The sequence below is a fragment of the Typopeltis vanoorti genome, chromosome 8, assembly GCF_054136105.1.
Source record: "Typopeltis vanoorti isolate ZY-2024b chromosome 8, IOZ_Tvanoo_1.0, whole genome shotgun sequence".
In the NCBI taxonomy this organism is placed as follows: Eukaryota; Metazoa; Arthropoda; class Arachnida; order Uropygi; family Thelyphonidae; genus Typopeltis; species Typopeltis vanoorti.
The window spans coordinates 121,921,007-121,944,012 of NC_143556.1; the positions used below are offsets into that span (position 1 = coordinate 121,921,007).

At 36.3% G+C, this 23,006-nt stretch overlaps 1 protein-coding gene across 1 annotated transcript in view; it reads left to right on the forward strand.

Annotated features, from left to right (window-relative positions):
• Positions 1-23,006, forward strand: part of Cubn (Cubilin) — a 2,223,842-nt gene that overhangs the window by 1,277,666 nt on the left and 923,170 nt on the right. The window lies entirely within an intron of this gene.

Sequence of the window (23,006 nt, forward strand, 5' to 3'; positions counted from 1 at the left end):
ATTGAATCCCAGTCATATGAAAATGTTTTTTTTTGGAAATTTGGAGAAAAGAGGAAATAATAATTCTGTGTGCATACTAAATAATAATTGTATGTAATAATAATTGCATGCTAATATTAATTCTATGTGCATGCTGAATTTCTGTTCTGGACAAAGACTAATCATTACGAATATTATGTCATGATAAGGATGCGTACAAATTCTCGGGAGAGAAGACACAAAAAAATATAACAGTCTCAATGTTATTGTTGATAGCATATATCATGCTCTCTCAGGACACAAGAGCATAAAGAGAATTTTGAAATAAGAAGTGGCTCTCATTTAGTTTTGAGCAAGACGAAAATGAATTTTATATAAGAAAACAGTGTATATAAGAAAAAAGTTTTAAAAAGATTTACTAAAATAAAGAGTCAGGAGGCTTCAGTTTGGCAATGCAAAAATTGCAAAAATGAAGTGGTTATTAGATCCAGCATTATTTCAAAGCTGAATGTAGAAACTATCGAAGTTTCATGAAAATAAGTTGACCAGAGAGCTTACAGGAATACACCCTCCAGCATTTACGAGTTGCCCTAGCACAGATCTCTTTAGAAAACATGAACACTGCTCAGGCATCCACATATTCACTTTCTAATTTGGTCCATTTTTTTTTGGTCCAGTTAGCATATATATGAACTTACACACACTTGCGGGTCTTTCGTTATGTCTTTTATACCAACGTTATTTGTTTTCATCATTTTTGCTCTCCCATACATTTCCTGAATTTTCGTAACTTCAGTCCACATCCATTTCATCTCTAAAAATTCTATTACAGCACTATGTAACTTCAATTAACTGAAGATATGGTTACACCTAGATTAATCATAGATATATGATATTATTATTATTATTATTATTATTATTATTATTATTATTATTATTATTATTGTATGGGCACCCCCCATGGAGTCGAAAGACTCATTGCAGGAGACCTAAACCATCCACATAATCTGTCATACCTTTTCTTAAACCCATTAACAGACAAAGCACTCACAACTGACTCTGGAATCCCATTCCACTGATTTACAACTCTCCAAGCAAAAAATCTAATGCTCACACCTCTACTAATCACACTTTTATTCAACTTCCAAGGATGACCCCATGTTCAGGCCCCCTCTAGCCAAGTGTTAAGACATTTCAGTCAGAAGTGTTATAAAAGAGAGAGAGAGAGAGAGAAAAAAAAAATATTATATTGCAAGTGCAGGCCCATGGAGTGTGGAGATCCACAAATTCACCATTCTCTGTGCAAAAAATCTAGTCCTTACATCCTTGCTATCCACACTCTTATTCAGTTTCCAAAGGTGAACTCATTTCTCTGCCTCTAGCCAAGTACTCATAAATTTCTTATGAATCAGTCCTATAAATTTACTCCTTTTAGTAACTTAAAGGTTTCTATAGTATCCGAATTGTTACCTCTCAGCCAAGTTGCTAACCTACAGACTCTCAATCTGTCCTCATAAAAAGCATTCAGACCATTCACCATCTTGGGGTGTTATTAAAGTAACCATAATTTCCTTACCTCTATTTGTTAGTGTTTTCTTCAATAACCAAGTAAACCTATGAGCAAACTTGGCAGCCTAAGCCATATGCCCTCAGAACTCTAATTCTCTATCTACTCCTAGCACCCTTAGATCCCTAGCTTCATCAGTTTCCTGGAGTATATTTCCCTCAGTGCAGTACACAGTTGGCAATTGTTTTATGTCAACGTTGTCATCATTATAATCATCATGCTTATCAAAGATTTAGGCCTAAAGTGGCCAGTTCTGGCCTTAGAAGTCATTGTTGAATCTCTTAGGAGGATGTCCTGGTTTTCTTTTTCCTAATGGTTTGTAATTTAAGGCTTATTTTGTAGTCTTTCTGTTTTAATTCTTTCAATGTGTATATTTTTTTAAATTTTTTCTATTACGAATTCCTGGTTTAGTTCTTTCATAATTTCTTCATTTCTTTTGTGATCGTAGAGAGTATACTTTGCAGTTTTTTCTCATAAACTTAATTTCAGCTGTTATTAATCTTTGTTTGTCTTTTTGTTTTATTGTCCAGATTTCATTTCCATACAATAGGACCAGTAGGGCTAATGTATCATATACTTTTAGTCTGGTTTGTTTTTGTACCAGGTTAGGTTTAAATATAGAGTTAGTTATACCTGCTATTTTAAAATTTTTAGCAACGGTCAGAGACCACTTTAATTTTTAGATTTATCTTTTTCATTTTCATATGTAATCATACATCATGGTAGTTAAATGAATTCACCTGTTCTATTACTACTTTAGTCCTTACTGGTTCTTGTCCTTTAAAGGCCATCATTTTTGATTTTTCTGTTGATATTAACATTCCATGATCTTTGGCTATCTCATTTAAATTTAAAATATCTTTCTGTAAGTTATCTTCAGAATTTGTAATTATTATTTGGTCATTGGCAAAAAGGAGAGTATTTTGAGTTTACAGTAGGAAAAAGTTTAATACCATGATGGAAATTTTTATTCCATTTTATTAATATTTCATTTAGATAAATATTAAAAAGAGTTGCTGAAAGAGGAACTTCCCTGTCAGAACTCCTTGGTTTATCTCTCTAATATCTATCATAGCTGATGATTTAATCTTATTTGCATTTGATTATTTTCATATATACTTATGATAGCTTTTAGAATATTATTTGATATTTGTCTTTCTTGGTGGATTACTAGTTGATTTATTTAAATAAAATAAATCAACTCCTATTATTTTTAAATAAAATAGATATACTAGTTGATTTATTTAAATAAAATGAATCAACTCCTATTATTTTTAAATAAAATAGATTTTATTTAAAAATAATAGGAATCTTTCTTTCAAACTTATTCCTGCATATTTATATAATTCTGAACCTAACTTATCTTCTCCAGGTGATTTTGCAGCTACAATTACAAATGGCGTGTCACTAAGTCCTCCCTATCCAAGGACTGTATTTTGCATAATAAAGGATTTTGTGGCATGTATGCTTCCCAGCAGTTGGATATGTGGTGGATGAGAAAAGGAGGATTTTGTATATGTGCAAAACGTAGGCAATGGGAGAAATTCAGGGAGTTAAATGTTACGATAACTGACCTCATTGCTTCAGGAGCGGGAGAATCTCAAGAGATGAGTAGTGTGATAGGTGAGAATAACGTGTGAAATATGAATGAAAAAATAAGAGTGGGGAGTGTGGAAGACTTCAATGATTGTGAAGTTTTCGGAGATGGTCTTGATTGGGAGAATGAATAGTGGGTAAGAGTGACTGACTTGCAGAGAGAGAGAGAGAGAGAAATGAGTTGAAAGAGGAGGTGGAATGTCTTGGGAATGAGATGAGAAGTATGAAAGATGAGAGTAGGCTAATGGAACAGATGAATGCAAGGTGAATCATAGGAGGAGTGAGAGAGCATTATGGGAAGGATAGAAGAGGAGAGAATAGTAGCAGTAGAAGAGAGGAAATGAGAGAGTGATATGGGAATGATAGAAGATTAGAGAATGAAAACAGTAAGACAGAGTTAGTGAGAAGAATACGAATGAGTGCTGGAACCAGGAATAAAGTGATGCCAGGACAGCAGGTAAGTAAGGGAACATTGAGACAAAGGGTTAGAGAGAGAGAGAGAATGTGGGATGCAGGTGAGCAATCAATGAACAGAGTGGTAAGAGGTGTGATGTGTGGAGACTCAATGATCGATGGTGTGCAGGATAGGATGCCAGAGGAGTGTTTGCCTGGAGGAACGATAGAAATTGTGGCTATGGCAATTAAGTGAGGTGAAAGAATGTATGAAATAATTGTGATGGTGGGCACGAATCACTTGAGAGGTAGAGTAAATCGAGCAGTGAGAGATCTAAGATTCATGCTTGAGGTTGTACAAAAGAAAAGGCAGAAAGGAAAAATAGCATGTGCGTGTGTGTGTTATCCTGGTATGATAATGAGGAGCTTAGCAGAAGAGCAGTAATAATGAATAGCATAATATTCAGAATGTGTCAGAAGATAGGATTGGATTATATGGATGCTTGGAGGGCATTTGAGGAGAGCAAGGAACTGTATGTGAGAGACCACTTGTATTTAAATGAGGAAGGACATAGACATCTGGAGAGTTTGCTGTCTTCTGAACGAGTTGGTGTGTCAATGCAGGGAAACTAGAATTCCCAAGGATGATGGTAGGAGGGGTGGCCTCTTGTTGGAATGGGTATTTGGGGGAAAAGGACAACATCAGGTAACACTGAGTCCAGGGGGGGGTTCTGGAGGGGATAATCATAAGTATAGAAGCAGTGACATTTTTATGCTTTATACTATTGCCAGAATTATCTGTAATGAAGGAGATGAATTGATGGTGCTGATAGCCTTCAGCCCTGATTAAGATTATTGAGATCACTGAGACAGGGTTGGCAGATTATCACATAATAACATGAATAAAAGTAGCAGGGTACTGCATTTTTTGGCAGAATATGAGGGGAAATGTGATGGTGGAGTACTGCTTCTGAAAAGTGATGACTTATGTCCTCTAAGAGTGGAGGCTTCTTTTGAGGGCAGTGACACTGATGATTTTGAAAGCATATGTGTGAGGTAGTGGTGGGCAAGACAGGACATTTGTGAGGTGTTGCTACAAGCCAAGGAGTACAGAGGGTGGGGAAGCAGGAGGTGTTGAGGCAGTTGAGCTTGGTATGTGCAAGAACAATGATTGTTATAGGAGATTTTAACTACAGCTGTACAAGCTGGGAATAGAAAATGCATGTAGTAATAAGGGAATGGAATTTCTAGAATTCTTGAGGGACAAATGTCTTAGGCAACATGTAATAGAGGGAACAAGAGATTCTAGAGTTTTGGATTTTGTCGTAGCATCAGAAGAGCTGATAAATAACTGAGATGACATTTCTCCCCCTCCCCTACCCAAGTTGGAGAGTGACCATCTGGTTTTGACTTGGAATTATAAGGCAGGTGATTATAATAGTCTTAGATATCAACTTGGGGCAGATCCATCGAGAATGGAATAGAAGGCCAGGATATCATTAGTGCTTAGTAAACTGTGAAGGAATATTTGTTAGCAGCAATAGTAAGCTGTATTCCACGAGTGAAGAAGCAAACACAATTTGGTGTAAAGTGGATGACAAACAATATCAAACTTGAACTGCAGGTGAGAAAGAGATTGTGGAAGAGATATAAAGAGAGGGGTGGAGAGCAGATGAATATAAGACTCATACCAGGAGAGTGACTAGTATGGTGTGGAAGCTGAAATTGCAATATGAGAAGACATTGGCACTAAGATCCAAAGAAAATCCTAGAGAATATTTTAGCTATGTGGCAAGTAGGAGGAGAAATGATTGTGGAAGAATGACATTGTGGGATAAAAATGGGAATAGAGCGTCTGATGCAGACAGCATAGTGGAGTTGTTCAATGAGCACTTTATTGGAGTATTTCATCCTTGAGAAGAAGGTTTTAATACTAGAGATGTAGGGCAAGCTCAAGGTTTAGAGGTGGAAGAGAAGAGTGTGTTCCAAATACTGAGTACATGTTAGTAAAGCTGTGCGACTGGATGGTATTTCACCATGGTTTTGACAGAATGTGCTAAACAACTGACAGCTCCTTTGATCTGGCTTTCCAATGAAAGTCTAGCTATGGGCAAGATACTCAAAGAATGGAAGGAAGGTAAGATTATGCCATTGTATTAGGGTGTTAGCAGACTGGAAGTGTCTAATTATAAGCTCATTTCCGTGTCATCAGTAGTTGTTGAGGTCTTGTAGAAATTAGTGAGGCACTATATACAGCATTGGGCAATCTAGGATAATGTTATCTGTGAGAATCATCATGGATATATTTAAGGGGCTCTCTTGCTTAAGTAATATGATCGCCTTTTATAATAAAGTGACAAGAACAGTTGATGAAGAAAAGGCATACACTGACATTTTTTTGGGAATTTGCAAACGCATTTAACAGGTGCCACATGATAAGCTGATATTTATGTTACAGCACATGGGTTTAGATGTCAGGTTAGTCAACTGGATTCAGGATTGGCTGCCTGATAGGTATCAGAGAGTTGTGTAGGGTGGGGCAATATCAAGGAAGCAGAAGGTTACAATTCAGGTTCCACAGGGCTCAGTACTTGGACCTGTTTACTTTAACCTTCATAACAATGATATTGTCAATTGATTGCAAGGGGATAATCAGTTGTTTGCAGATGATGTGATGCTGGGAAGGGTTATTAATAATAGTGCCAATGTGGCAGCCCTGCAAGAGGATTTGAATAAACTGAACACATGGACAAATGAATGGGGGTTTCGGTTTAATGCAGCAAAATGTAAAGTCTTGAAGTTTGGGATACATCAATGGGAGGCTGCATACTCGATTGGAGGAAATAGGGGAGACAAGGTGCTAATGAAACGATTATTTTTTACCATGAGAACTAGGAGAGAATGACTACCATTTGGGATTTTTTTTGGTCAAATATATTTATTTTAAACTAAGTTTACCAACTAGTTTCGCCAACTGTGGCTGTTTTGGCTTCATCGGGGTTAAAATTATATAAATGTAAGAACACTTACACGCTAAAAAACTGTTTGCACTGAAACCATAAATGGACTGAATACAGTTGCATTTTTATAAAAGCAGAAAAACACATACATCACACGTATGGCACATATTTTGCTAGGACTAACTATGTTATAGAATGGGATAAAAGCTTCACGCCCTACTTATAGGACGATTTCCTCTCCCAAATGACAAAAGAAGCCACAACAGTTCTCCATTCAGAAAAAAAACCTAAATAGAAACCAAGGATTAATTCTGCCTGAGATCTGGAAGACCCTCATTAGATCTTTCATCATACCAGAATTAAATTTTGTCAGTTGTCAGAAATAAGCAATTGTCAGTGCCCTTGACTATATTGTTTAATCTGAGTATTTTGGTCTGGTTTAGTCCCGAAGGGGTGGAAAGAGGGGAAAATAGTTCCACTGCATAAAGAAGGATCCAAGACTGCTGTTGCAAATTACCGACCGATCAGCATATCAGGAGTCATTGTCAAGGTCTTAGAGAAAGTAGTCAAGGGAAAAATACAGGAATGGATTGATGAAAATGAGATACTGTATGGGGGACAGCATGGTTTTGTGAAGGGTACATCATGCCTTAGTAACTTGCTCACGTTTTATAACACAGTGATGGCTGAACTGGATAAGGGTAATGGGTTTACAGTGATTCTACTGGACCTTGCCAAGGCCTTTGACAGAATACCACATGGAACCCTAATCAGTAAACTGGAGCAGATGGGGATGGATATAGGGTTGGTGAGATGGATAGGAGGGTGGTTGATGGAGAGATACCAGAGAGAGGTTTATTCAGGAGTGGAGTCTAAAAGATGGCTTGTGACTAGTGGTGTGCCACAGGGCTCTGTTCTTGGACCACTGCTTTTCAATTTGTTCATCAATAATATAGGTAAGGATCTGAGAGGAAGTGTTCACTTGTTTGCTGATGATGCAAAGTTGGGTAGAGCAATTGTGAGGGCACGGGATGTCAAAATTTTACAGGATGATTTGGATAGTTTGGAGGACTGGGCTAGGAAAAATGGATGTCAGTTTAATGTGGCAAAGTGTAAGGTTATGCACTTTGTGGTGAAAAGAATAGCAGCAGTATATCACATCACATTGGTGGAACCATACTCTAGGAGATTGATGAGGCCAGGGATTTGGGAGTGTTGGTGGATATGGAATTGAAGTTTAGGGGGCACATTGCAAAAGTGGCTAAATCAGCTCATCAAATCACTTGGCTTCTGAAAAATACTTTAACATGCAGAGACAAACAAGTTGTTGTTGTTGTTCCTCTGTATCGAGCCTTGATAAGATCCCATCTGGACTACTGTGCCCAGTTATGGACACCAGGGTTTCTTCGTGATGGGGAGGAAGTGGAGAGGATCCAGAGACGAGTGACCAAGATGATAACAGGTCTGTGGAATGAACCTTATGAGAATAGGTTGAAGATTTGTGGGTTACAGAAATTGGTCGATAGGTGGAAGAGGGGGTGATATGATTGAGACATTCAAATTACTTAAGGGTTTCTATAAGATTAATCCAGAAGATATTTTTGAAAATAGGACTGGTGGTGGGATGACTAGGGGCCATGCATGGAAACTGGGCAAGAATGTTAGTGTTGACAAGGGTGTTAGAGCTAGGTTTTTTACTTGGAGAGTGGTGAATGAGTGGAATAAGCTGCCAGAGTCTGTTGTGGGTGCTATGACAGTGAGCGAGTTCAAGGCAAGGTATGATAGATACTGTGTCAATGTCGAATAGTTGTGATGGACATGATGTTTAGGGCCTCTCTCGATGAGTGTAAGGACTCCTTGGAGTCGCCTGTAATAATAATAATATATCATATCACAATATTTTTCACCTTTCAAGTCATTAACACCAGCCAAAATAATCAGTGCTTTCACTTTAACTTTTTCCATCTTCTAACACATGCACATGCTATTTCCACTTTATTTCCATAAATCTTTTGCTTTGTGGTGCATATTCATTTCTACCTTATTTTTAAACATTTGTTTTTATGTATCTCCCACCCATAAACAGTTAACTTGTGAACCTATAATACCTTTTAATAACTGGGCAATAATATCCTTAGCCAACCCAGTTATTATATAACCTATAATAACTGGGTTGGTTAAGGATTTTTTTTATTTTTTATTTAATTAATTTTTATTTTGGTATATTTATTTATTTATTTTTTATACTTGATCTAGAAACTTTGTTATGGGGATCAAACATGGAATTTTTTGAAGACACTGGAGGCCTCCAATTAGTGTGAGAGTTGTCTCTAATCGAGAACATTCCAAGAAGTTATATTCTCATTTAATTCTTTATCCAAATGTAAGCAAACAAAGTGTGTGCATGATGCATCTTCACAACTTATATAGAGAGACTAATGATGATTTGAATTCAGATGGTCCAAGATTTTTTGTCCTTTTATAAGTTTGTTCAACAGAACACTCATCTGGTCGAACGTTTCTTCCAATCTCAACTCACCCGGTCGGACATTTCGTCCAATCTCAATTTGTCTCATCGATGTCAACTGACTAACCTACTACTGTGCCAGCTAACTAACTTGACCAATCAATGTGTCAACTGACTAACCTAACCTAACCTTACCTAATATCTGACTGTGGACCATGCATATTGTCTTGCACCCTTCTCTTTTGTATCAACTGACTATTATTGCCAGCTATGTCAACTGACCTACTACTGACTAACTGACTAACCAGTGTGTCAACTAACTAATCTAACCTAACCTAACCTAACGTAACATGTGAGGGTGGATCATGCATATTGTTTTGCACTCTTCTCTTTTGTGTCAACTGACCATTATTAATGATCACAAATTACTTATAACTCCTTGGACTAATATGAAGAATTGGACGAAATGGCCTACTGGACGAGAAAAGTAGACAAAATGTAGGGATTGGACGAACTGCCCTGAAACCCTAATGACTTCACACTACTTGCCTTAGTATTGTAAAAATAATCGTAATTTAAAATTATGAATATTTTTATGAATAGTTTATGTTATTAGTTTTGGTTTCGTAATACGTATATTGGCTAGTGATGTACCTGTTATTGATATTATTATTATTGTCAAAATGAAATGCAAACTGTTTGAAATTGAAGAACATACTAAATTCTGATAATTGTGTTACTTTCAATTCTTTTTATGATAGTTTAAAAGTATTAAGTGCTGTGTTTTATAAAGACATTCTCATTACTCTAATGGAGATGTGTCAGCCATTATATGTAACTTCTCACTTGCCATTTACAAGTAGTGTGCATACTCCCCAAGGAGATTGATGGATGATTGATAGCTGAGGGGGAGAGAGTGAGAGAGAGAGAGAGAGAGAACATTCGGTATTGGAGTAACAAGGAAAACAAGATAGAGCTAATAGAAGTTTAGGAGCGCAGAGCAGAGAAATTTTGTTGTTCGAAAGTTTTTTAGTTTTGTGACGTTCATAAGAATATTAGTAGAAGATTCCGAAAAGGAATTGTAGAACTGTGAGTCTTGAACTGGAGGAGTTAAGACTGTCAACAAGTGTTTAGTTTATAAAAGAAGATATTGGAGTTGATCTTCTAATTTGAATGTTTGAGGAAACGCTGAATGGAAAATTTCATCTTCTGTCCTGAGGACACAAGATTTCTATGGAAAAAGCAATTGGAGAAATTTGAAACTATAAGGTGGTTTGACATGAAGATCTCTACTTAGATCTGTTGTTTATAAAGTAGTAGAAGAAACTTTTTTATCTGGTATAAAAATTAGTAAAGTGTGCATCAAATAGGTAGAACTGCAAGAGGTAAGAAATATTTATACTTTGCTGAGACAGGAGGAATAATACTGTGTGCTATATAAGGGAGAAAAAAAAAGGAACCTATGGAAAAGAAGAAGAAAATTTTATATTTTCGTAAAAGGCTCTAACAAAGAAACTATGAATATTTTGTTATTATGAAAACAATGTGTTTGTTTGTTCTGGTAGATGTGATTAGGTATATATTAAACAATCCAGTAACAGATTGAGTCAGAGAATGGATGATTTTATTATTTTTGGATAAGAAAATCTCTAAAATGTAGATTTATTTTAGAAAATTTTGGATCCAGTATTTTGTAGATATGTAATTTTATTTAAAGTGAATACAGTATGTTCTTTTAGTTCTATTAAATGTGTATATGTTTTGCATTTGGTCTTGAGTCAGTGATTTTCTGGATTCTAAAAGAAACAATTAAAAGTCATTGCAGCAATTCTGCTTGCATATTGCAAGTTTATATATAATTTTTGCAATCAGTTACAGATTCATACTATTTTCCAGATGGAGTAGAGTTCTTGTGTGTTATATACTCCATTTATCAGGAATTTGACCTTCTGAAGCAGCCAAACACTTGGAGTAAAAAATTTCTTTATAGAGGATGAATTAAAATAAAAAAAAAATCTCTAAACTCTTAACAGTATCCCATAATGCAGAGCACATATTCTTTTGGACATGTATAATTCTGTGCACTATGAAATGGACATATTATGCCCAGACCAGTTTTGAACTTTATTGAGGTACTGTTAAAATAGAGGGATATCTCTCCAAAAACTCTGAGTGGTTTACAAGATCACTCTAAATCTCACAGAGTGATCTGAAAGGACCACTACTAAATTCATTAACCTTGACCACCCAGTGACAGGCAAAAATCTATCACCATGCAGAACCACTCTACTTCTCTGGAAGCAAGAAGCCTAAAGACATGAAATTCTATCTTCAAAGTCACTCTGAGTTTCATTAAGTGACTTAAAAGGATCACTCCTCAACTTTCATGGATGGCTCTGCTAAATAACAGGCAAAATCCTACCACCAAGCAGACTTACTCTACTTCCCTCAGATCAGTCTAAAAGACAAACATTGTTAAATGTAATCAATGGGAGCGAGATCCAGAAGAGATACCAAGATTGAAGTAATACAGAAGTCATACATTTCCCATGTACAAGTAGTGAAATGTGTATCACCTTATTATTCAAATACACTGGATTAGCAATAGTTGTAGAAAGTTTTTTTTTTACTTGCTTATAAATTAAATTAAACTTATTAATCAATTATTTTATTGTTCAATCCTTTATCCAAAGGATTGAACACTAAAATACTTTCTACTGTTTTTTTTTAATTTTTTTTTATGAATAGTAGAAGAATTTCTTCTGAATCTAGCTTGCATATTGCAAGTTTGTATATAATTTTTGCATTCAGTTACAGATTCGTACTATTTTCCAGATGATTGCAGTAGAGCTGTTATGAGTTATATACTCCATTTATCAGGAATTTGACCTTCTGAACAGCTTTCTGAATTGCAGTGTACTATACGTAAAATGTTTATAATTTCTGATAATTTCTGCATGTCTGCTATTGACTTCCTGCTCTGCTGTATGTGAAGGGAGGTCTGGAAAGGTCTAAATTATTCAATTTTATGTCTTCTTATTTATCCTAAAAGAAAATATATTTTCTGAGAAAATATATATTTTTATATGAATAAAAACTAAAAATTATTAAAAAAAAATTTATATGAAAAACATTTTATATGAAAAACATTATGTCACCTACCTTCTCTTAACGAATAAAAAAATATTTCAACTTCTTTACCAGAAGCCTCTCTGTGGCCATTGGCGCAAAAAAGACTTCTTGTCCTTTCCCTTATCATAATTGCCTGAATATAGCTTACTGAATTTGACTGTGAATTGACTGTGAAGTTTTCAGAGATGGTCTTGATTGGGAGAATGAATTGCGAGCATGAATGACTAACTTGCAGAGTGGAATAGATGAGCAGAAAAAGGAGGTGGGAATGTCTTGTGAACGAGATGAGAAATATGAAATATGAGATTAGGACAATGGAAGAGATGAATGCAAGGCAAATCAGAGTAGGAGTTAGAGAGTTTTGGGAGTGATAGAAAAGGAGTGAATAGAAAAAGTAGGAGAGAGGGAATGAGAGAGAGAGAGAGAGGTTTGGAAATGCTAGAAGAATAGGGAGTAGGAGAAGAGAGGGAATGAGAGATAGGTATGGGAATGATAGAAGAGGAGAGGGAGTGAGAGAGAGTTATGGGAATGATAGAGGAGGGGAGAATGGAAACAGTCAGAGAGAGGAAATGAAAAGAATGCTAGGGAGTAGAGTGAGTGGCAGGGGATAGAGTGATGCCAGGACAGCAGGTAAGTAGGGGAACACAAAGAAAAAGGTTCAGAGGATAGAAAGTGAGGGATGCAGGTGTTTAATCAAGGAACAGAGTGTAAGAGATGTGATGTATGGAGACCCGATGATCTGTGGTGTGCAAGATAGGATGCCACAGGTGTGTTCATCTGGAGGGATGATAAGAATGTGACCATGGAAATTAAGAGGGTTGAAAGGATGGATGAAATGATTCTGATGGTGGGCACGAATGACTTGGGAGGATAAAATAAATTGGGCTGCAAGAGATCTGAGATTCTTGCTTGAGGTTGTGTAAAAGAAAACATAGAGAGGAAATATTGTGTGTGTGTGTGTGTGCGTGTGTGTGTGTGTGTGTGCGTGTGTGTGTGTGTGTGTGTGTGTGTGTGTGTGTGTGTGTGTGTGTGTGTGTGTGTGTGTGTGTTGCCCAGGTATGATAGTGACAAGCTGAGTAGAAGAGCAGCAATACTGAATAACATAATAGCCAGAATGTGTCAGAAAAGAGGATTGGAATATGTGGATGCTTGGACGTTTGAGAACAGAAGGGAACTGTATGCGAGAGACCACTTGCATTTGAATGAGGAAGGACGAAGACATCTGGAGAGATTACTGTTTTCTGAATGAGTCAGTGTATCAATGCAGGGAAACTAGAATTCCCAGAGTGGATGGTAGCAGGGGTAACCTCTTTGGGGAAAGGGGATGACATCAGGTAACACTGTCCAGTGGGATCGAGAGGGGGGGGGACAATGATAGGTATAAAAGCAGTGACATTTTTATGCTTTATACCAGGGGTTGGCAACCTTCAGCTCCGGAGGTGCATACGTCTCTTTGAATGAATAATTGTGGGCTCTTTTCGTTATTAAACAATCTATTTTTGAATAATGCAAAATTAATGTTATTTATTAAATTAGAAACTAAAAACCCTAAATATAGCATTTGCAATAAATTAAGGACATTTTACATTTAATCAAGGACATTTTACATTTAATCAAGGACATTTTACATTAAGTCAAGGATATTTTACAATTTAAAATAGTAAATGCGATGCTGAAAAATTTAATATTTTCATGTTTGAACTCTGAAATCATACGCGATGATCCTTCTTTACATTCGTCTTGGATATCATGGATAATCCAAGAATTCATAATCCCACTGATTTGTCAAATATTTGTTTTAATTATTCAAGTCAATTAAAATTACTTAAGTTATGTTTTATGTTGTTTTAATTTATTAAACCAAATGCGTCATGCAAGGCTAGCACATGTAGCGCTTGCCTGTCTGAACGCACCCATTCTCTTCGCATATAGTGCAGGTGTGGTCTGTAAATATGCTCACTTTGTTAAAATAAGTAAAGGTTTTGTAGTGGACGTTGCAGTGATTTCATTTGCTGGTGATTGTGTTAGGTAACGTGAATATTGTAACATTAAATTAAATATTAACAAAATAAAAATATTTTTATAGTATTTAAAATGTCAGCAGAGAGGAGAAAGATAGAACAAGAAAATTGGGAGTTTAAAAGTGAATGGAACAAAACCCATGCATTTGTAGCAAATACAGCAGGATTTCCAGTGTGTTTAATATGCCATGAAAAGCTTTCAAACAATAGAAAATGAAATATACTAAGACATTTTTTAAATAAACATGATACATTTGACAAAGCATATCCACGGGGAGATGAAAGAAAAAAGGCAGTAGAAGAGCTGCAATGCAAAATAAACATAACTGAATGTACATTTTCCAAATGGATAAAAGAAACAAGAAATACAACTATTGCTAGAAATACACTTTTATTAATACAGACCAGTATTTTACAAATAAACAAGCCAGACAGTTTGCTGGCGAAATTGGTAGGTTTTAATAAATGTTTATTTGTAAAATACTGGTCTGTATTAATAAAAGTGTATTTCTATCTATAAAAACGACCAAAAATGTATACCTTGAACAACTATTGCTAGTTTTGTGGCTGCTCAAGAAGTTGCTAAACGAGGAAAACCTTTTACGGATGGTGAATATGTGAAAGAATGTTTTATTAAAATGTCCGAATTTCTCTTCTGCGAATTTAAAAACAAAGTGGTTACAAAATTACAATATAAGAGAAATGCCATTATCTGCTAAGATTGTAAGGGACAGAACTATACAAATGGCACAAGATATAACAAATCAGCAGGTTACAGATCTAAATTCAACACCAGGATTCTCCATTGCCTGTGATGAATCATGTGATGTGGATGACATTGCACAGATTGTACTTATTTGTAGATACGTAAACTCTCAAGGACCTCAGGAAGAATTACTTGATATACTGCCACTTACAGGACAAACTGGAGAAAACATTAAATCTGCTGTTACCACTTGCTTGAAAAGTAAGGGTATTAATATTAACAAAATAATACCTATTACAACCGATGGGACACAATAGATATAAGAGCATGAAAGGTACAAAAAAAGGTTTTGTTTCTTTATTTAAAAAACAAATTTTGCATAATGTGTTTTCCTTTCAATGCATAATCCATCAAGAGATACTTTGTGCACAAACTTTTCCAAAAGAGATAAGAGTAGTGATGGATTTAGTTGTAGAAATTGGTATCAAAATATTATTATTATTATTACATTACATCTCCAGGGAGTTCAAAGACTCATCGATGGAGGGCATCTACTCTACAACTCTTTATCTCACTACTCCACCAACCTTCATTATCTAACACCAACATCATCTACCGCTGACTACCACCACTAGTACACTCACAGACAACCACAAACATCCATGCCCATGGCGGAATTCGAAATCACAGCCTTTTGGCTGGAGAGCAGATATGCTAACCACTCGGCCATCTAGGCTGGCAAGTAATGGCAGGACCGCTACATCATCGGCAATTTTGTGAACTTCTTAAAGAAATCAATTGTGAATATTCCGATCTTCTTTTGCATGACAGAATAAGATGGCTTCCAGAGTTGCGGAGTTGATGCGATTTGCCACCTGCTTTGGAGAGGTTAACTTGTTTCTAAGACAAAAAGATTTTGATTATGAACAGTTACAAGATACTCATTGGTTACAAAAAGTCTACCTTATGGTGGATATGACTTCCCATTTAAATGCACTAAATAAGAAACTGCAGGGAAAGGGAAATACAGCAGTTTTGCTTTTAGAAGAAGTGATTTCGTTTGCACAAAAATTATATTTGTTTGCGACAGACTTAGAGAAAGGCACATTATTACATTTTCCTACGTTAAAGAAATATCAACAAGAACAAGCTGATAATAATTCCATAAATTTAATCTTTTTCAAAGAAATTGTGGTAAATATGCGATCTGAATTTAATGGGAGATTTGAGGAGTTTAGAAAGAACAAGGCAACTATGTCATTTTTATTGTGACCACTTGAAATTAATCCTACCGAATTCAATTTTTCACCTTTTGCTGGAATCGATGAGGCTGCATTTCAACTTGAGTTAGAGGACCTGAAAACCAAGGATTTGTGGAATTCAAAATTTAGAAATCTTGAAGCTGACCTGAGAGTTGGAAAGACAAAAATCTACCCTTGCAATACAACAGAAATGGTCTGAAATAGAAGATCTTAAAAAGCAAGATCAGATTGTATTTGACACACACATAGAATTGTTTACCGGACGCTTACATTCGTTTAAAAACATACGGACTTCTATCATTTAAAATTGGACTTCTATCGATTTTTGGATCGACATATTTCTGTCAGCAAATATTTTCTAATATGAATTTTATTAAAAGTAAGTTGAGAAACCAACTAAACAACGTGAGTCTTTCGTCATGTTTAAAAATGAAAATTACAGCGTATTCACCGCATATTGAGAAACTATCCGAAGATGTTCAACAGCAAAATTCGCACTAAGAAGATATTTTAAATTAAAAAAATAGGTATGTTATTGGATTTTATACATATGTTTTTGTAAGGAGGAGGAAATCTTTGTTTTATTATCATCTAATGGCTCGCAAAATGTTTAGCAGATTTGCGGTTAGTAGCTAGAAGGGGAAGAATCATTCGATGGTATTGGCACATTCTCCCTCGATGAGTCTTTGGACTCCATGGAGGTGTCACATAATAATAATAATATTTAATATTTAAAAATATCATATAATTTCATGTGACATGCCATCCCTGTGTTTTTCAAGTATGATAACATGTTACTGTAAAAAAAAAACTGAATAAATAAATTAATTATAATATTTTTCAATGTAGTTTCTAAATTTAAAGCAGCATTGAGCAATTAAATAGCAAATCAAATACTCGATTCGATCCACATAAAGAATATTTTCTTTTTCTTTGATAAGAAGGTATTAATTTGTTTTCCATTATTTAGGTATATTTTAATTTTTTAACCTGCACAAATAAATCCACATGTAAAAATCAACATTTATAAAATAGATTTTTAATTAAAATATACTAATTCTGCCGTACAAAACGAACACCGTGGACCACACAGAAAACCTGAGAGGGCTGCATGCAGCCCGTGGACCATTGGTTGCTCATCACTGCGTGCGGCTGCCTAAATTTTATTTTAACAGATATAATTTTAAAAATGGCTGTTCACTCCAAAAAGGTTGCCAACCGCTGCTTTATACTAATGCCAAAAGTATCCAAAATAAAGGAGAAGAATTGGTGGCACTGATAGCGTCAGCTTCGCCAAAGATTATTGGGATCTCTGAGACGTGGTTGATGGAGGATAATATAATAATAGGAATTGAAGTAGCAGGGTACAGCATTTTTCTGAGACGTGGTTGATGGAGGATAATATAATAATAGGAATTGAAGTAGCAGGGTACAGCATTTTTCTGAGACGTGGTTGATGGAGGATAATATAATAATAGGAATTGAAGTAGCAGGGTACAGCATTTTTCGGCAGGATAGGAAAAGAAAACATAGTGGAGTAGTGCTTATGATATTTATTTATTTATTTAGCGTATATGGCTCACACATGAAAAGTTACATTACATTAATCCTTAATATATATGGACATAGTAATAGACATATGTACAATAAAAATACATAATATAGTCATAAAAGAGACACTCAGGAATCAAGAATAGGCTACAACTGAATGTCTAGGTTGATTATCCGGTCGACTGCACTTGGTATAGCATGGATGAAGTCTGACAGGTTTTCACTGTATGCATGTTGAACACATTCTGCTGTAATATGATTAATTGTCTGGCAGGGTGATCCACAGTCGCACCTGGGTGAGGCAATCATGTCCCATTTGTAAAGGTGGTCTGCACATCTGCCATGGTTGGTGCAGATTCGGTTAAGGGCAGACCAAGTTTTCTGAGGTGGGTCAAAACCCGAAGATATCTGTGTTGGGTCCACTAATTAATGGAAGATCCCTGTTGAAGTGTTACACCAGGACTCTTTCCCCTTCTCCTTCATGTTGAAACGTGTCTCTGCAAGATTTTTTGTTGTTAAGATTGGAGGGTGCCTTGACTTTAGCCTGTTTATTTCTTGGGGGTGGTATGTCTTCATGGATTGGAAGAATTTGGATTTCCATCATTTTGCTGTATTCATGTTGAAGGAAGTTGGATGTGTGGAGGCAGGATGTTGCTTAGCACTGGGAACCAGTAGGTTGGGGTTGATTTTACAGTTCCAGAAATAAGGTGAATAGTGGTGTTAAGCTAGGCATTATCCAAATACACATGGGCGCTGTTCAGCCATATGAATGAGCAGTATTCAGCTGTAGAGTAAATGAGGCCAAGAGCAGTGCAGCGAAGCGTTGTTGCTGAGGCTCCCCAAGTTGTTCCACATAGTTTTTGCAGTGTATTGTTTCTTGTTTTTAGCTTGGATGCTGTGTTAATGAGATGTGGTTTAAAAGATAATGTTCTATCTAGAGTGACACCCAGATATTTCGGGAATCTGTTGTAGCATAGCAGTTTGTGGTTGAAGTAGACCATGAGTTCTTTGTTAGCCTGGTTATTGTTCAGGTGTGTGACATCGTTGTTTACTTAAATATTTTACCTCTATTGTTCTTGTGCCTACTGAGATCTGACTTTAAAACTGAATTTCTGGGGTCGTTTCTCTCTTTGAGCTCTGATAAAATTTATTTGTTTATGCTGCGCCAGGCAGAACTCTAGGATAGAAATTCTTATCTGAAGAAACTTTCCCAGAATTCAAGTACTACCTTATATAGATTAAGTAGTTAGTCAGATTGAGTTCTCAGTATACAGTCATGGCCTTGACAATCTTAAATTCCCCTTTTTTCCTCTAAATATAGGTTCGATATTTTTGCGAGTGGTAAAATTCAATCTCTTACTCAGGCAAACTCTGGTATAAATGGGAAAACACATTTTTTACTTAAGAATAAAGAGCTAATAAGCTTCATTTTGGCAATGAAAACATTACTTAAATTAAGGGGATATTAAATCCCACATAGTTTTAAAACTGAATAAGAAACTCAAAGATCAGAATCAGAGAGTTTCTTGCAGAATATAGTAAACTATGAAGTATCGGCGACACTAGCCTTAGCCAATGCAAGTGATCCTAGTACATAGTACAATACCAGGGCAGCTCGTTGCAAAGGTGGTAAAGTTCTGATCACTATTCTTAGGTATTTTCCATAATGTAAAAACACATTTCCTAGGAAATGTATGCTGTTATTACATTATGGAGGGAGGTCACTACCCAGACCGGTTTCAGCCTTTTTTGAGGCTTCATCCGTACAAGGATCACTTGCAATGGCTAACGCTAGTGTCGCCGATACTTTATAGTTTACTATATTCGGCAAGAAACTCTCTGATTCTGATCTTTGAGTTTCTTATTTGGTTTTAAAACTATGTGGGATTTAATATCCCCTTAATTTAAGTAACACATTTATTATTTATCTAAGAACATTATAATTTAAATAACACATATAATCAAGCAAATCAAGGTTAATACTAAAATACAAGTAAACCAGGGTAATAATAATCAAACAGACATGCTATTCAAATATACTCATGAGAATCTTATGTTCATCTATATCACAAACATGGGTGTCGGTATTAGACTAGATTGCTGCTACTAACAACCCATACACATTAAATTTGGTCTAGACAACTTATGAATGTAGACTACCAGTCCAAGTCGACTAACATAACACAGGAAACTGTCTCAAAATTCTCTCTTTCTTCTTTTCTAAACTCTGTCCATTTTTCACCTTCATCACCAATAGATAACACATAAAAGGGAAGATTTGTACATTACCACCTTGATAGGTGACCTCTCAATCCTTCCATCTATTCTTTGTTATAGATTGTCCCTCTATATGATGGATTGCCTCCATGTGGGAGTCGTGCGCGTCCTGAATTGGCCACTTGTTTCTTCTGGGCTTACGAACTTTTCGCGTCGCCGCTTCTAACACGATTTACCTTCAAAGGAATCCTTTGCTGCTTTCTTATCAGTTAGATCCACACCGATGGTCTAAAACTCGAAACTGCCATCATCTCATGTTATATTTTTTTCGATTCGCATCGCTCAGCAGTGGGAAATACGCTGCCGCTTTGGTGTCTTCACACGTCTTGTTGGGTATCAGGCATGCTGATCCACTCAGGAACTTCGAGCAGGTGACTCACGGGGAGGGCAAATGCGACCGGGGAACACCACAGGAACCAGGAGAGAAACGTAGAAGGAAACAAAAGGAAGCCCCTCTCAGTGATGTGAATTTGTTTTAAACCCCATTATAGCGCCCTCTTTCTGCACTCCAAACTTGTCTACGATCTCTCCTATTTGCTGTCACCGAGTGACGTCACCTCCTTGCTGTACGCATATTGCTTTTTTGGGGGAACACGAATTTCTTGCGCGTTCCACGAATGCCTACTCATCGCTCGTTACATCATCTTTGGTTGTCAAACTGCAACCCTTATTATTCGCACTTGGCCACTGTGCGAATAATAAAGTCATGTATTATTCGCACGATAATACATGACTTTATACATGGCATATTTTAACATTGATGTTTTTGACTTATTAAGATTTCATCTATTTTAGACAATAACCTTAAACATAGTACAATTTAATATTTATTTCCTCCTTCGATTTCATTTTAACTTATGATTCAACCTCTTCTTTTATATTTTAATTCCTTTTTTTAAGCAAAGTTAATATCTGCATCTTCACATATTATGTCTGTTTTGCCAAGAGTAGAAGTGTGTTTTTGCTTGATATTTTTTTCTTGTTAAATCTTGAATTGCACGTTCTATTCTTGATAGAGCCATCATTCAAGATCTAACAGGTGAAAGCATGAAACTTTTGTTTTGCTAGGATTTGGGCGTAATCTCCATTTGCTGAATTATTCATCTAGTACTGCAAGGTGGTTTGTTAGTGTATCTTCCAATGTAGTAAAATTGGTGTGTTTGTGGTGGCTAGAGAAATATCATCAGCGTAGCAAAACTTCTTGGAGGTTGTATCAGGTAAATCTGCGATGTATAAGTTAAAAAAGGAGCGGAGCAGAACTGACCCTTGTGGTAGTCCATTATCCAGTGGTCTTTGTTTACTTTTGTTCTCGTCCATGCACACTTGGAACAGGTGGTTGCTTAGCATGTTATTGATTGCTTATGATAAATGATGTCTTATGTCCTCTAAGAGCAGAGGCTTTGGAAGGCAGTGATAATAATGGATTTGAAAGCATATGGTGTGAGGTAGAAGTCGCCAAGACAGTATATTTAGTGGGGTGTTGCTAAAAACCAGGGAGCACAGAGGGTGGGCAGCAGGAGATGTTTATGTAGTTGAGCTTGGCAAATGCAAGAAGAATGTTATTGAAGATTTTAACTACAGTAGTATAAATTGGGAAGTTAAGATGCATTTAATAATAAGGGAATGGAATTTCTGGAATTCTTGAGGGTCAAATGTCTTAGGCAACATGCAATAGAGGGAACAAGAGATTCAAGAGTTTTGGATTTGGTCATAGCATCAGAAGAGCCGATTATAAATGAGATGACATATCTCCCACCAGTTGGAGAGAGTGATGTGGTTTTGGCTTGGAAGATGAATAGACATGCAGGCGTATCAAAGAAAATGGAACGTATGTGGAATTATAAGGCAGGTGATTATAATAGTCTTAGGTATCAACTAGGGGCAGTTTCATGGAGGGCAGAATTGGAAGGCCAGGATATAATTAGTGCTTGGGAATTTCTGTAGGAATATTTGTTAGTAGTAATAGTAAGCTGTATTCGACAAGTGAAGAAGCAGACACAATTTGGGAACTGCAGGTGAAAAAGAGATTATGGATGAGATATAAGGAGAGGGGTGGAGAGCAGATACACGAAGAATATAAGATGCAGGCCTGGAGAGTGACCAGTATGGTGAGGAAGGCAAAACTAGAATACGAGAAGAGATTGGCAGTAAGATCCAAAGAAAATCTTAGGGAATTTTTTAGCTATGTGGCCAGTAGGAGGAGAATTGATTGTGGAAGAATGAAATTGCAGAATAAAAATGGGAATAGAGTGACTGATGCAGAGGACATAGTGAAGTTGTTCAATGATTACTTTATTTGAGTATTTCATCCTGAAAAGGTTTTAATACTAGAGGAATAGGGCAAGTTCAGGGTTTAGAGGTGCAAGAGGAGGGAGTGTTCCAAATACTGAGTACTCTGGATGTTAGTAAAGCTGTGGGACTGGATGATATTTTGCCACAGGTTTTGAGAGAATGTGCTAAAGAACTGACAGCTGCATTGACCTGGCTCTTCAATAAAAGTCTGGCTGCAGAAAAGGTACCCAAGGAATGGAAGGAAGGTAAGATAGTGCTGTTGCACAAGGGTGGAAGTGTCTAATTATAACCCAGTTTGTGTGTCATCAGTAGTTGCTAAGGCCTTGGAGAAATTAATGAGGGACTATATACAGCATTGGGCAGATGATGGTAATGTTCTCTGTGAGAATCAACATGGATTTATTAAGGAGTGCTCTTGCTTTAGTAATATGATTGCCTTTTATAATAAAGTGACAAGAGCAGTCGTTGAAGGGGAAAGGCATATACTGCCATTTTTTTGTTTTTTTTGCAAAGAATGTGACAGGGTGCCACATGGTAAGCTGATATTTATGTTGTAGCACATGGGTTTAACTGTCTGGTTAGTCAAATGGATTTAGGATTGGCTGTCTGATAGGTATCATAGAGTTGTGTATGGTGGGGCAATATCAAGGAGGCAGAAGGTTACAAGTGAGGTTCCACATGGCTCAGTACTGGGATCTGCATTGTTCATCCTTTTTATCAATGACATTGTCAGTAGATTGAAAGGGGATATTCAGTTGTTTGCAGATAATGTGAAGCTGAGAAGGATTATCAATAATAGTGCA